The sequence below is a fragment of the Bombina bombina genome, chromosome 2, assembly GCF_027579735.1.
Source record: "Bombina bombina isolate aBomBom1 chromosome 2, aBomBom1.pri, whole genome shotgun sequence".
Classification (NCBI taxonomy): Eukaryota; Metazoa; Chordata; class Amphibia; order Anura; family Bombinatoridae; genus Bombina; species Bombina bombina.
This window is the reverse complement of record NC_069500.1, coordinates 649756253-649772100: the sequence shown is the minus strand read 5'-3', so window position 1 is coordinate 649772100 and position 15848 is coordinate 649756253.

The window sequence follows — 15848 nt, the reverse complement described above, 5'->3', positions numbered from 1 at the left end:
TGGTTCCCAAAAAAAGAGCCACAGCTCCCAGAATCTTCTCAAAAGGTTCTGGGGGGCTCTCTTGGCAGTGATTAGGTCTCAGGGAATTGCAGTGGCACCCTACCTGAACATATTGGGTTCAATATGTAAACTCTCATACAGAGATCTTTTCTACGTTCCCACGATGGAAAGTGAATCTGGAAAATAATTCCCTTGTTCCAGCTACAAGGGTGGTTTCCTTAGGGACCATAATAGATTCCCTATCTATGAAATTTTTTCTGACGGATGTCAGAAAATCCAAAATTCTCTCCTCAGTCTACTGTTCGGGACATCAGTAGCTCAATGTATGGAGGTATTTGGTCTGATGGGTCGCATCTATGGACATCGTTCCCTTTGCTTGATTCCATTTGAGAGCTCTGCAATTATTCGGATCTGTCTCAGAGGATAGTTTTAGACCAGTCGACAAGAGACTCTCTCCTGTGGTTGTTTTCTCAGGACCATCTGTCTCAGGGCACATGCTTTCGGAGACCTTCCTGGGTGATTGTGACCATGGACACCAGCCTGCTAGGCTGGGGAGCAGTCTGGGACTTGTTAAAGGGTGCAGGGACTATGGACTTGGGAGGATTCTTGCTCTCCCCAGCAACATCTTGGAGTTGAGAGTGATGTTTAATGATCTGATGGCTTGGCCTCAATTGTCCTTAGCCCGGTTTATCAGGTTCCAGTCGACAACATCACCTCAGTGGCTTACATCAACAAACAGGGAGGAGCTTGTAGTTCCTTAGCCATAAAGGGAGTGGTTCGGATTATTCAGTGGGTGGAAGCTTACAATTGTTGTCTATCTGCCATCTACTTTTCAGGAGTGGACAGTTGGGAAGCGGATTTCCTGAGCAGACAGACATTTCATCCTGGGGAGTGGGCTCTCCATCCATAGGTGTTCTCCAGGTTAACCTCAAATGGTGGGTGCCGGAGTTGGATCTTATGGGCGTCTCAGTAGAAATGACAAACTTCCAAGCACGGTTCAAGGTCAAGAGCTCCGCAGACAGCTCTGATAATGCTCTGGTGGTTCCTTGGGGTATTCGGTCTAGCATTCCTGTTCCCTCCATTTGCGCTCCTTCCATCGAGTCATTGCTCGTATCAAACAGGGAGAGAGCGTTGATAATTCAAATTGCTCCTGCATGGCCCAGCAGGATCTGGTATGCAGACCTAGTAAAGATGCTCTGGCGGTTCCTTGGGTGTTCGTTTAGCATTCCTGTTTCCTCTGTTGCACTCCTTCCATGAGTCATTGCTCGTGTCAAACAGGAGAGAGTGTCAGTAATTCTAGTTGCTCCTGCAAGGATCTGCTATGCAGACCTAGTGAAGATGTCATCTATGCCACCTTGGAGGTTGCCTCTGAGGAAGGACCTTCTAACTCAGGGTCTGTTCCTCCATACAAATCTCTTTCTCTGAAGCTGACTGTTGGAGATTAAACACTTAGTTCTGGCTAAGTGTGGTTTTTCTGAGTCTGTCATTGAGACCATGATGCAGGCTCACAAGCCTGTTACTCGAAAGATTTACCATAAGGTATGGCGTAAATACCTATGTTGGTGGGAATCTAAGGGCTACTCTTGGAGTAACGTCAGGATTCCTAGAATTTTATCTTTTCTCCAGGAAGGTCTGGAGAAAGGGTTGTCATTCAGTTCTCTGAAAGGTCAGATTTCTGCATTATCTTTTCTTTACATAAGCATCTGACGGATGTGCCAGATGTTTAATCTTTTTGTTAGGCCCTGGTAAGAATCAGGCCTGTGTTTAAACCTGTTGCTCTTCCTTGGAGCCCTAACCTTGTTCTTAAAGTTTTGCATCAGGCTCCGTTTGAGCTAATGCATTTCTTAGATATTAACGTTATTATCTTGGAAGGTTTTGTTTTTATTACTATCTCTTCTGCTCTGAGAGTTTCAGATCTTTTGGCTTTGCAGTGTGATTCGGCCTTACCTTATCTTTCATGCGGATAGGGCGGTTCTTCGTACTAAGTTGGGATTTCTCCCTATAGTGGATTTTGGATAGAAATATTAATCAGGAAATTGTTGTTCCTTCTCTCTGTCCTAATCCTTCTCATAAGGAACGTCTGTTGCACAACTTGGATGTTGTGCGTGCTCTAAAATTCTACCTACAGGCGACTAAGGATTTTTGCAAGTCTTCTGCCCTGTTTGTTTTTTTTTCTCAGGAAAGCATAAGGGTCAGAAGGCTACTACTACTTCTCTTTCCCTCTTGTTGAGAAGTATAATTCATTTTGTTTATGTGACTGGGTGGTCAGCAGCCTCCTGAGAGAATTACAGCTCATTCCACTAGGGCTGTCTCCTCTTCTTAGGCTTTCAAAAATGAAACTTCCGTGGAACAGATTTGCAAGGCTGCAACTTGGTCCTCTCTGCATACTTTTTCCAAATTTGATAATTTTGCCTCGGTTGAGGCCTCTTTTGGGAGAAAGGTACTTCAAGTGGTGGTGGATTCTGTTTAGGTCTGCCTGTCTAGTTCTCCCTCCCTATTCATTCCGTGTCCTCTAGCTTGGTATTGGTTCCCACTTGTAATTGGAATGACGTTGTGGACTCTCCATATCTTAGAAAGAAAACTAAATTTATGCTTACCTGATAAATTTATTTATTTCCGGATATGGGAGAGTCCACAACCCCACCCTTTATTAAGACAGTTATTTTTGACTAAACCTCAGGAACCTCTACAACCTTGTGTTATTCCTTTTTCCAGTTTCCCTTTGGCCGAAAGACTGGGGATTATGGGTAGGGGAGTGACACTTAACAGCTTTGCTGTGGTGCTCTTTGCCTCCTCCTGCTGGACTCTCCATATCCGGAAAGAAAGAAATTTATCAGGTAAGCATAAATGTTGCTATCGCTCGCTTGCAAACGTTTTGCGGTCCACTCGTATTTGACCCTTTGCTTTTTTTTATTTTTTTTATTTATTTTTTATTATTTTTATCCAGGTCGTGTACAATATTACAAAAAAAGAAAAAGAACACGCTCTTTATCCTTTTATGCCACGCAGGGCCGGATTTCACATAAATAACAATTAGACAGTTGATTAATAAAGTTACATACTTGTAGCAATTTACAAGAGCTATGTATTTATACACAAAACTGGATTTTCCATCATTTTAACCTCAAACCAAGCATACTACCTCAAATATAAAACATAACAAAAAAACAAAAAAAGTAAATAAATTAAATTAAATCAAATCAAATCTCATCTCCCCCCCCCCCCCCTCTCACCAATATGGACTCTCATATAAATTGCCATTCTCCTCTCAAATTAGCTTCTAGTATGAAGAGGGAATTTTTAAACGGTTGAATAACCAATTTCTGAGTCTCGCGTTCTAGTGTCTTAATAAAAGGCCCCCACTTATTAATAAAGCCTTTAATACTATTTTCAAAATATGCCTGTACTACCACTTGTTCTAGAAACAGCTGATATATCATCCCATTTTTAAATTCAGAAAATTTAGGTTCTTTACTGGATTGCCAATATTTAAGGATAAGTTTTCTACCGATCAGAACTGCCGTGTTCAATAATAAATAACTTAGACCTGCTATATCTTGGGTCAGCAAAAAGAATACTGTGTGTTTATCCACATGAACGTAGTAACCCAAGGTCTTTGTGGTCCAGAATGAAATTTTCCCCCAGAATCTCTGAATCACTGGGCATGCCCAGAAGAGATGGATCATGTCCGCTGAATAATAATTACATTTGTTACATACCGATTTACTGCTCAATTTATCCCACCGAGCTTGCCAACCGGGTGTGTAGTAGCATTGAAAGAGGACCTTTAATTGTTTTTCTCTAAAATATTCTCCTTTCATAGCTTTAGCCACCATGGTCCCCGAATTTTTCATTAAATCCAATACAGAATTGGAGCCATTTTAATTCCAGATATCTCAGATTACTTTGTTCTTGGGAGGTTAATAGAGCTTGATATGAATACGAGATAGAAAATTTTCCTGCATTATACAAGCTTATTATTTGTCTGAGAGATATATTATCCCAATCTATTGAGTTCATTTTCTTACATTGCTCGACATAATGTCGCACTTGAAAAAAGGAGAAAAAAAGGTGGTTTGGCATATTAAATTCTCTTTTACAGTCATCAAAGGTAATAATAGAATTATCTTCCTTTTTCATAAGCTGTGAGATATAATTTAGCCCCAAATCAGACCATGCTTTAAACCTGGCAGAGTCATATCCTTCCTCAAATTCAGGGTTGCCTCTAATAGGTAAAAAGGGTGACCCTCTATAGTTAGTCCCTGTTCTGGAGCAAAATTTGCGCCATGCCCGTATTGGTTGATCTATAATCAGCAAGCCTTTTAAATCTTTAGGAATTAATTTCGGGGGCATATGTGTCAAAGCTTTAAGGGTGTAGGGGGCTGCCAAAGCTGATTCTATTTCTAGGAGGGAGAAATGTCCTCTGTCTGAAAACCAGTCCCAGACAAACTTAAGATTAGCTGCTATATTATATAGTTCAAAGTCTGGTACTGCCATACCTGCGGCCTCTTTCCTTGCACACAAACGTTTCAGTGCTATCCTGGGTTTCTTATTTCCCCAAATAAATTGTGTTAACAATTTGTTTAATATTAGTTGATCTTGTGTTGATAATAGCAGTGGTATAGCCTGAAATATATAAATAAATTTGGGCAAAGAAACCATTTTAACTAAATGAATCCTGCCCGACAATGATAAGGGTACTTTCTTCCATCTCTCTAAATCTTGTTTAAATGATATAATAGCAGGCGAAAAATTTAAACTATACCATTTTTTTGAATCAGATGAGAATTTTATCCCTAAATATGTAAAATATTCTTTGGCCTCTTTAAATGGAATTGGTAGCGGGGTTTTTGATTTAATTAGCCACATAAGTTCAGATTTTCCTTTATTTATTGAGAAGCCAGAAAAAGTTTGAAAAGAATCTAATGCATTAATAATTATAGGTAGGTTAAATTTAAGATTTTGAGCAAAAATAAGTAGATCATCCGCGTAAATAGCTTGGATAATTCTATGCCCTTCAATATTTATCACCTTCAAGTTTTGCCTAAAATATATTGCCAACGGCTCTAAAGCCAAATTGAAGAGAAGGGGAGACAGTGGGCAGCCTTGTCTTGTCCCCCTATGCAGGACAAATTTGTCAGAAATTGAAAAATTAACACTTAGGGTCGCCTCTGGGTTAGAATAAAGCTGAGCAATAGTCTGATAGAATTTGCCATGTATACCAAAAGTATTAATAGTTGTGAACATATGATCCCACTGTAGCGAATCAAACGCTTTATGCGTATCTATCGAAATAATCGCCGCATCCTCTGTTAACTCTTCTTCCCTTTCTTTTTTTTAATTCACAATAGTTGATTGCTAACTCTACTTTCCTAAGATTATTTATGAGTGTCCTACCTTTGATAAAACCTGTTTGGTCTGAATGAACTAGCTTTCCTACCAATGTTTGAAGTCTATTGGCTAAAATGTATGTGAGTAATTTGTAATCAACGTTTAATAAAGAGATTGGCCTGTATGAGTCCATTGATTCTTTATCTTTACCTGGTTTAAGGATTAGAATTATTTTGGATTCCATAAATTGGCTTAAAGGTGTTTTATTTTCCAAGAAAACTCGATTATAGACTTTGAAAAGTATAGGGGTAATTTCATCATTTAATCTCTTCTTCAGTTATTACAGAGTTTAAAAAATCCAGGTCTTCTTTCGCTATCTGAGGGAGTTTAATTGTGTTCCAAAAAAGATCTTTCTTTGTATAATCTATTGTGTGTTCTTGATATAACTGTTTAAAATACTGTGAGAATACATCTATAATATCTTGAGGAAGTGTATATGTTTTATGTTTAGTTTTGATACAGGTTATAGTACTATTTGCTTTGCATGTATTAACTAATTTAGCTAAGAACTTACCTATTTTATTTCCATGTTGCATATATTGGCTGTTTCTCCTTAACTCACTCTGTGATTCTTTTAAGATATGCCAATTATCTCTTTGTTTTTTAACCTCTAGGTACTCGTGCCAGTTACTATCACTACTGTCCGTAATATATTTTTGATATTTATTAATTATCTGGTTAGTAAGTTGAATCCAGTAAGCATCATTTTTCCTTTTTAATTTTACTGTGTATGCAAGAATCTCTCCTCTTATTACTGCTTTAAAAGCATGCCAGATAATTTCAATATTCGATACTGAGTCTTTATTGCTTTTATAATACACATTCCATTTATCACACAAAAATCTACGAAATTTTAATTATTATATAAATATAGAGGAAAGAAAAAACTGTTGTTAGATACTTTTGGCTTCATCAATGTCATAGATAATACAATTGGGGCGTGGTCTGAGATTGTAATTGGCATGATTTCTGCTTTTTTTTGTTAAGGAGAATAGTTTATTACTAATTAGAAACATGTCAATACGTGACATAGACTTGTGTGCTTTAGACAAGCATGTAAACTCTTTGCTATAAGGATGTGTATTTCTCCAAATATCCAGTAGACCCAAGTTAGAACCCATTTTTTTAAACATTCTCAAATCTTTACATTCAGTAAGGACTCTTTTTCCTTTCCGATTACTATCCAAAGCCCTAGGCGCTATTAAATTGAAATCGCCCCCAAAAATTATATTTTGATCATACTCTAGTAACTTGGCTTGGAGAGACTCCCAAAAGGAGTTTTTCTGTATATTAGGGCCGTAGACATTACATAAAACAATTTTTTTTAAGCCTAGTTCTATTTCAAGTATTATATACCTACCCTGTAGATCGATTTCCCGTCTCAAAATTTTATATTTTAAGGTCTTTCTAAAAACTATAGCTACCCCTCTTTTACGCTGAGTGCCTATTGCATAGACAACTTCTCCAACCCAGCCCCATTTGAGTTTCTGGCTTTCAAACTCATTTAGATGTACTCGTTTCCTGTATTAGGCCAATATCTATTTTAAGTTTATTTAGCTGATTTAGAATTGCTTTCCTCTTTAAAGGAGAAGTGAACCCTCCCACATTCCAAGATCCAAACCTACATACTTCCGCTATTTTTAGACTCTATTTGCTATTTCCATTGGCTAGGCAGAATAGGGAAGGAGGGGGGGGGGGGGAGAAAAAAAAAAAAGGAAACCAACACACATACACATCCCACTCGAGCATCAATTCTGCCTTCCTTAATCCAAACATATTACAGTACATCTGTTAACATATTATTTATTTCCCTAGAAATTTAAACATACTTCATAAATACCTACCCCTACTGTTTCAACAGTGACCTATCACCTTTGTTCAACTTTTAATTTTTTTTTCCAAATCCTGGGGACTTTCAAAGATTTTAAACCCTTCTCTGGTTTGAATACTGATCCTAGCCGGATATAAAAGCCTTACCACTCTACCTTCCTGAATCAAGCGCGAGCAGATTGGAGCGCAGAGTTTCCTTTTATTGGAAGTCTCATATGTGAAATCCTGAAAAATTAAAAATTTCCTATCCTGAAAGAACACTTCTTTCTGTGTTCTATAAGCTTGTAAGATTCTAACTTTTTCTTGGAAATTCAAATATTTAATAATAATTGGTCTTGGTCTATTCTTGTTATCTTCCTGATTTCTTAGAGTCCCTATTCTGTGCGCTCTCTCTACTATAAAAGTACAGTTAGGCTCCATGATATTTAAAATGGACGGTAATTGTACCGATGCAAAATGGCTTAACTCTTTCTCAGATAATGATTCCGGGACCCCTATTACTCTTATATTGTTCCTCCTTGACCTGTTCTCCAAGTCTTCTACCTTTTCATTCAAGAATTTAACTTGTTTTTGAATATATACCATATCTTTATCTTTCTCTATATCCCTGTCTTCTAAATCTGAGATGCGCTGTTCTGCTAAACCAATTCTGGTTACCATATGCTGGATTTCCTGTGATAATGTATCTACACTAGTTTGAATTGCCTCAAATTTGGGTAAAAAAAAGCTCACTCATCTGTTTCAATAATTCAGAACTGTTAATTGGTCCTAAGGCGCTCTCCTGCAGATGATCTTGGCTGTTTTCAATACTACGCCTAGCTGTTCTTTTTTCTTGTTGCCTTCTTCCTGCCATGTTTACTGTTTTATTATTGAAAGGAGGGCATAGAAATTTATCCATAAAGAAAGAATATAAAGGAATTTAATCCCCCTTTTTTTTTTAACCTGCCTAAATATGTTACCGAAAAGAGAGAAGTTTACCTAACCAGATCAAACCCTTATAAGCTGATATCTAAATGAAAGGAGAACACCTCAGATAACCCCCCCCCCCCAAATAAACAGAAAAACAAAACAATACAATACTCAAGTGAAATCCGTCATGATGTTTCAAGTCCCACTATTATTAAGATTTCCCAAACTTCTCCTCCAGAATGACAGCCAGAGAGAAAAGGTCTGGACGAGGTTTTCCTCTTTTCCTTAATATCCCCCAATGGTGGAGTAACTTCTAAATTACTTATAAATGTTATACCGCCATCCTCCGCTTATTCAAACTGAGAAGATAGGAGACAAAAAAGACAAAACCGCCACATGTGTGTATCTGCAGCTCCCAATTGACCCAGATGTTATTATTCCCAGGGTACTCACACTTTCTGATGGCACTCTATCGTGCCTATGGATGCAGGCTGGGCCTTCAACAGCAGCCCAGCTCGCTGAAATCTATGGTCATCAAGAGATGTCGACTCCCAGATAGGTCATAAATGATGCAGAGAGACGATGTACATATAAGGAGAAACAGAGATACAAGATACATGTGTAAATCTATTATACCATTTGACTCTTTGAGCCTACGGTGACACAGGATACTCACAAAGAGAGCAGCACATTAGAGTGCCTAACAGGACAGGCTGGACCTTCAACAGCAGTCCAGCTCGCTGTATCTAGAATAGTCGTCGCTTATCCACATGTAATGGAAAAAGAAAAGACATGCAAGTGCCAAACATGTGTGAATCCATAAACAACACTTTAGTTGAGGAAAGAAAGTAAGTGCAGGGTACTCACAAACATTGCGGCACCAATGTGCCCAGTTATGCAGGCTGGTCCTTTTTCAGCAGCCCAGCTCGCTGTTTCGCATATGATCTCCTTTAGTTGTTGTTGACTGTAACTTAGTTTTTTAGTTGGGGCTATTATATATTAAAAGGGAGTCCTCCTTTTTGAATTAATAAAGGGGTATGAGACATATTTGAGCAACAGGGGAAAAAAACGATAGAATAGAGCAAGGCTTGAACAAGGAATAAACCCCTCAATTCCACAGCCCCTTATTCACTATATGGGGAATAAAGCTGTATTTCCTAACACTATACAGCTCAATAGCTTCCCAAAAATTGGGCCCAGCTCCCGGTAGGAGCGTATGAGGGGAAGAGTGACAAACAAGGCAAAACTCTATCAAAATAGTGCAACAAAAAAAAAAAGAAACCTTCTACTGTACCGTGTGCCACTTCTTCCTCCCACACTCTCCCCCTAGGAAGCTGGGCTAGTACGCTTGCTTGTCGGACTGCACGGGCGTCCTGAGTTTGACCGACTGTGAATCCCGGTGGCCCAGTAACTCTCTCCTGCAAGCCTCCTTGTCACAGACGGTATCCTCTGTGAGAGCGCCTTCCCAGTGGCGTCTCGCTTGGTCCGTCTTGGCACAGTTGATACGCGCCTACGTCAAGCGTGCAATAGCTTGTGTAGCCGCGCCCCCCGACCCTTTGCTTTTTGGCATCTCTAGGAAGCATTGGACAAAGCATAATTTTTTACACAAAATCAAGAGATGTTTAATGCCACTTTAAAGGGATGCTGTCCTATAAAATTTGATTACCCTTAATGTTTTCTAAATTACTTGTTATACCTACTGCAGAGTATACAATGTATAGGAAATTATTTCTTTGTGTGTATTTTTCTATTTTAAATAGCTGTTTTTGTTCATTTAATACCATAACTTGTTGTTCTCAAGGACATGCCCATAAAAATGGGCTGAGCCTGCAGGTAAAAAAGACCCACTGTCTAAACATAGATATTGAAATGCTAATTATGGCTGGACAGAAACATTGTCAACCATTGAGTGCCATTGTCTCCTGTTTACATCAATTTTCTACAGAGAATATGTTTGTAGTTCATATTTCCAGTGTAGGTGATGGGTAATATCATTGATATATTAAGCACAACATTTGAAAACATCTACATATAAAATAAATGTTTTAAGAGCATTTAAACCATCAATTATCACAATGTGCAGAAACTTCATGTCAGAACTAGAGCATTTAAAAAAACACGGAGAGTGATTTTTTTTCCTTGTGACCAATTAGAGCTTGTTGTAAATGAGTCTGTACACTGCTCTAAGCAATCACTGTGTAGTATGTAGATGGTTTAGGCCATTTTCAGAGTATTTCCTGTAGTAATCATATTAATATAGTTAAAGATACTCTCAAGTCAAAATAAACTTATGATTTACAAAGAGCATGCAGTTTTAAGACACTTTCCAATTTACTTCCATTATCAAATTTTGCAGTGTTTTTATATTCACACTTTCAGGGGAACAAGATCCTACTAAGCATGTGCACAAGCTCACAGGGTATACGTATACTAGTCTGTGATTGGCTGATGTCTGTCACATGATACAGGGGGCTGGATAATGAGGGAAAAAATAAATTTGTCAGAAAAAAAACTACTGTTTATTTGAAAGGTGCTAATTATTATTATTATCATCAGGTATTTGTAGAGCGCTAATAGATTCTGCCGTGCTGTAAACGTAGTAGCTAATGCATTTTATTTTAAAGATGTACTTGTTAATTATGTAATTCTACTGCACTGAGTGGTCCTTTAAGTAAATAATTTGCCTTCTAGCCTCTCCTCTCTAGAGATAGTGGGGCCAAATAATCAAGCTCCTAATGGAGTTTGATGCCCCTGTTTCCGCGCGAGCCTTCAGCTATCAATTACCTGCATGAAAATTTTTACCACACCCCCTGCCCTAAAGTTCCGCTCACTTTGCCAAACCCACATAATTAGCATAAGTTAGTCCCGCCCATTTATTATAGTGCAGAATATATATATATATATATACGTATATATATATATATATACGTATATATATATATATATATATATATATATATATATAAAAATGTAAATGCACTCGCAGGACTTTCACAAACAAATTTATTGGAACGTTTTCGGGGTTCACAACCCCTTCATCAGCATAAATACACAGACATAACTCAAACCTTTTATAGTGTCAAAATACCACTCACAAACCAAGTGCTTCTCCAAAAGTGCGCCAAATCACGAGCGTGGAACGCACGGTGCGTTCCACAGTGCTAAAATCTACCGGAAGTTGTGTTGTCTCACTTCCGGTTAGCGGCTGCAATATTAACCAACCTTCAAATTATACCAATGCTTCTTCAGCAGATACATGCATATACATATTAACTTAAAATAAATAATTGAGGACATAAGTTTAAAATGAACATAAACAGTAAAAGTGGGAATTGTTGCTGGACTTGGTCTACTTTAGTTATGATAAATGACTGCATATATTATGGTAGATATATGACCTGGCTGTGTACATACAGTATCTAATTCTAATAGGGTTCTGATATATATTCCCATGGGGTATATTAGTGGGAAATGTATTCAAAGCAGGAGGGAGCAAGGTTGGAACCTTCATCAACCGCAGGAGTGGTGAGTGCATATGTGGAAATACATCAGCCATTTATTTGTCTCCACATATAAAAAAGCCCTGTTGGGAAGGATTATAAACAATATATTTTCACATGTATTAACCCAGTCTCTCAGTGAAAGACTGTCAGACCTCAAGGGCGCAGACTGATCAGGTTTATCAAACATATATAGAGAGATATACGTAGTAACTTCTAACAATTAATAAAATGTCCATAGTACCCAAATCTGGAAAGATGCCTAAATATACTTATAGTAAAGATGCTATGTTATACATATAGTAAAAATCATGGTGATATACATATAGTAAAGATAATTATGGTATACATCTAGTAAAGACTCTTCATTATCTATCAGTATCAAAACCACAGATAAATTGGACCAGCTTGTGAGTGTCCGAATATAATCAGGCTATCTAAGCCATGGAGTGCCTCAAGGCTGTCCATCTAATTAACCCCTTCGATTTAGGAGTATATCAATGATGTCCCCACCTAGGGTATATAGTGCAAAAATGGGTAACTATACCTCTGAGGCCAGGCTTCCACAAACAGAAGTAGGAGCAATCACTCCCACTCAGTTGTGTCGTAAGTAACGAGCCTCCCTCACTCGCAAGAGCAAGGGGGCTAGGAACTACACGTAGCCACAATGCCCCTAGGTTGTACCCCAAGTGGGTGGCACTACCCTGTAGGATCATGCAAGATTCTTGAAATCAGGTGTGGTATTTAATCCCCCTGGATGTATAGTTCCAAGTTTGAAAATCCACTGGGCTTCACGACCCCCCAGACATCCACGACAGAGGACATAGTTATCAATTTAAGTACACATACCCTCTTTGACAGTGAACATAAAGTCCTCAACAAAGGGCTATCATTTGTGCCTAGCACAACTTTATCTGAATTTGATCTTAAATTGGATTTGTATAAATTGAATAAATCTTTGAAGGTCAGGGAGTTTTTTCAAAACACCACATTCATTTCGACTAAAACCCAGGTAGAACTCAAATGCAAAATACCTAGCAATTTTGAACCTATCAACAGCAGCCCTAGCACCAAGACATTTGTCAGATTAGTCACTCAAGATCTGGAAACAGCTAGAAATAATTCTCTATGGACACATAATCTGTCCAGGGATGAACGTCTAGCGATAAAGACACTCCAAGATGACCCCTATATAGTCATTAGGCCCGCCGATAAAGGCGGGGCCATTGTTATATTGAACTATAGTGATTATCGATCTGACATCCTGACTCAGTTGACTGATACACTGACTTACACTGAGCTATCTAATGACCCCACCATGAGGTTTAAAACACAAGTAGATACTTTGATCGCACTGGGTTTTGAACAGGGATGCTTGTCCGAGCATATCTGTGACTTTGCATTACTACCTGCCCTAAAACACCTATCTTATATTACATCCCCAAGATCCACAAGACGTTGGATCATCCACCAGGTCGGCCCATTGTGTCAGCGAGAGATTCGCTGTCACAACCTGTGGCACAATTCATGGATGTACTATTGCAACCCGTGGTGAGGGAAATAAGGTCATATATCATGGACACAAGTGACTTTATCCGTAAGATACAAACTGTTGACGTCCAGCATGATGACTTGTTGGTCAGTCTGGACGTCAACAGTCTGTATACCATTATCCCCCATGTTGAGGGTCTTAAAGCTATACAGGAACACATCACTAATAACTCTCTCTACGAAGGCCCCCCTGTGGAATATTTTCTATCTTTAATTGAATATTGTCTGTATAAAAATTACTTTCGATTTGAAAGTAAGTTTTATCTGCAAACAGCTGGCACTGCCATGGGTTCCTCCATGGCTCCCGCGTACGCCAATATATACATGTCCCAATTTGAAAATCTCTACCTGTGGAATGCCGTCAATCCAGCTGTAATATGCTATTACAGGTACATTGATGACATTTTTATGGTATGGCGGGGGACCATGGAGGACCTTCAAAAATGGTTTGAAGTGTACAACATGGCCACCAGCAATGTGAAATTCAAAATGACCGTCAATAAGCAGACCATCACTTTTCTTGACTTGACTGTCTTTAAGAATGCACAGAAACTGGGTACCACTTTATAACACAAACAAACTGATTGAAACTCTATATTAAGAGCAGACAGTTGCCACCCTCCAGCCCTATTAAAGGGGATAGTGAAATCTCAGTTCATCAGAACTATGAGAAATAATTCCGATGCTACTACAGGGCTCTCCCAATTGGCAGGAGTGGGTGAGAGATTCCGTGACAGGGGGTATAAAACATCAGTTATTCAAGACACCATGACTACAGTGTCCACACTTACCCAAAATGAACTGATCAAGCCTACACCAAAAAGAGATATGAGTAACAAATTAATTATGTCCACTACGTTCACTCCAGCTACTAAAAACACAGGACGTATTTTACATCAGTATTGGCCCATAATGTCCACCGATCCAAAATTACCATTTACTCGACAGTTGCAACCTATGGTAGGCTTCAGGAGGGGCACCAATCTTAAGGACCTTTTAATGAAAACAGACCCGAAATCAAGCTACATAATGGGGACCACAAGAAATATTAAAGGCTCCTATCGGTGCTTGGGCTGTACAACGTGCAATGGTCTAGTCAGTACTAGAACTTTTCATCACCCTAATACAAACAGGAGATATGTGATCAAACACTGCATTACGTGTACCACTACACACGTAGTGTACCTACTTTTTTGTCCATGCTCCTGCTTCTATGTGGGTAAAACCACAGGCACGTTACGTGAACGCATGGCAAATCACCAACATGCAATTAGAACTGCATTGAAACAAGGAGACTCTGAACAACCAGTGGCACGCCATTGTGCCAATCAAGGCCACGCGGTTTCCTCCATACGTTATATTCTCATCGACCACATACCCCCATTGGACCGAGGAGGGGATCGAAACAAAACACTACTTAAACGTGAAGCCCAGTGGATTTTCAAACTTGGAACTATACATCCAGGGGGATTAAATACCACACCTGATTTCAAGAATCTTGCATGATCCTACAGGGTAGTGCCACCCACTTGGGGTACAACCTAGGGGCATTGTGGCTATGTGTAGTTCCTAGCCCCCTTGCTCTTGCGAGTGAGGGAGGCTCGTTACTTACGACACAACTGAGTGGGAGTGATTGCTCCTACTTCTGTTTGTGGAAGCCTGGCCTCAGAGGTATAGTTACCCATTTTTGCACTATATACCCTAGGTGGGGACATCATTGATATACTCCTAAATCGAAGGGATTAATTAGATGGACAGCCTTGAGGCACTCCATGGCTTAGATAGCCTGATTATATTCGGACACTCACAAGCTGGTCCAATTTATCTGTGGTTTTGATACTGATAGATAATGAAGTCTTTACTATATGTATACCATAATTATCTTTACTATATGTATATCACCATGATTCTTACTATATGTATAACATGGCATCTTTACTATAAGTATATTTAGGCATCTTTCCAGATTTGGGTACTATGGACATTTTATTAATTGTTAGAAGTTACTACGTATATCTCTCTATATATGTTTGATAAACCTGATCAGTCGGCGCCCTTGAGGTCTGACAGTCTTTCACTGAGAGACTGGGTTAATACATGTGAAAATATATTGTTTATAACCCTTCCCAACAGGGCTTTTTTATATGTGGAGCCAAATAAATGGCTGATGTATTTCCACATATGCACTCACCACTCCTGCGGTTGATGAAGGTTCCAACCTTGCTCCCTCCTGCTTTGAATACATTTCCCACTAATATACCCCATGGGAATATATATCAGAACCCTATTAGAATTAGATACTGTATGTACACAGTCAGGTCATATATTTACCATAGTATATGCAGTCATTTATCATAACTAAAGTAGACCAAGTCCAGCAACAATTCCCACTTTTACTGTTTATGTTCATTTTAAATTTATGTCCTCAATTATTTATTTTAAGTTAATATGTATATGCATGTATCTGCACTCTGGTTTTGCACGTATGAGATTAAGAGGTATTGTCTCATATTTTCATATACCAGGTTTATGTGGTATTGTTTAAATAGTTTAATTTGCCTTAACACGACTCACAGTGGTTTATTGTAACCATGACTACAGTCACCATGGCAAGTTATATACACACTCGCACACGATCGGCCAGTATACTATACTATTACGGCGATC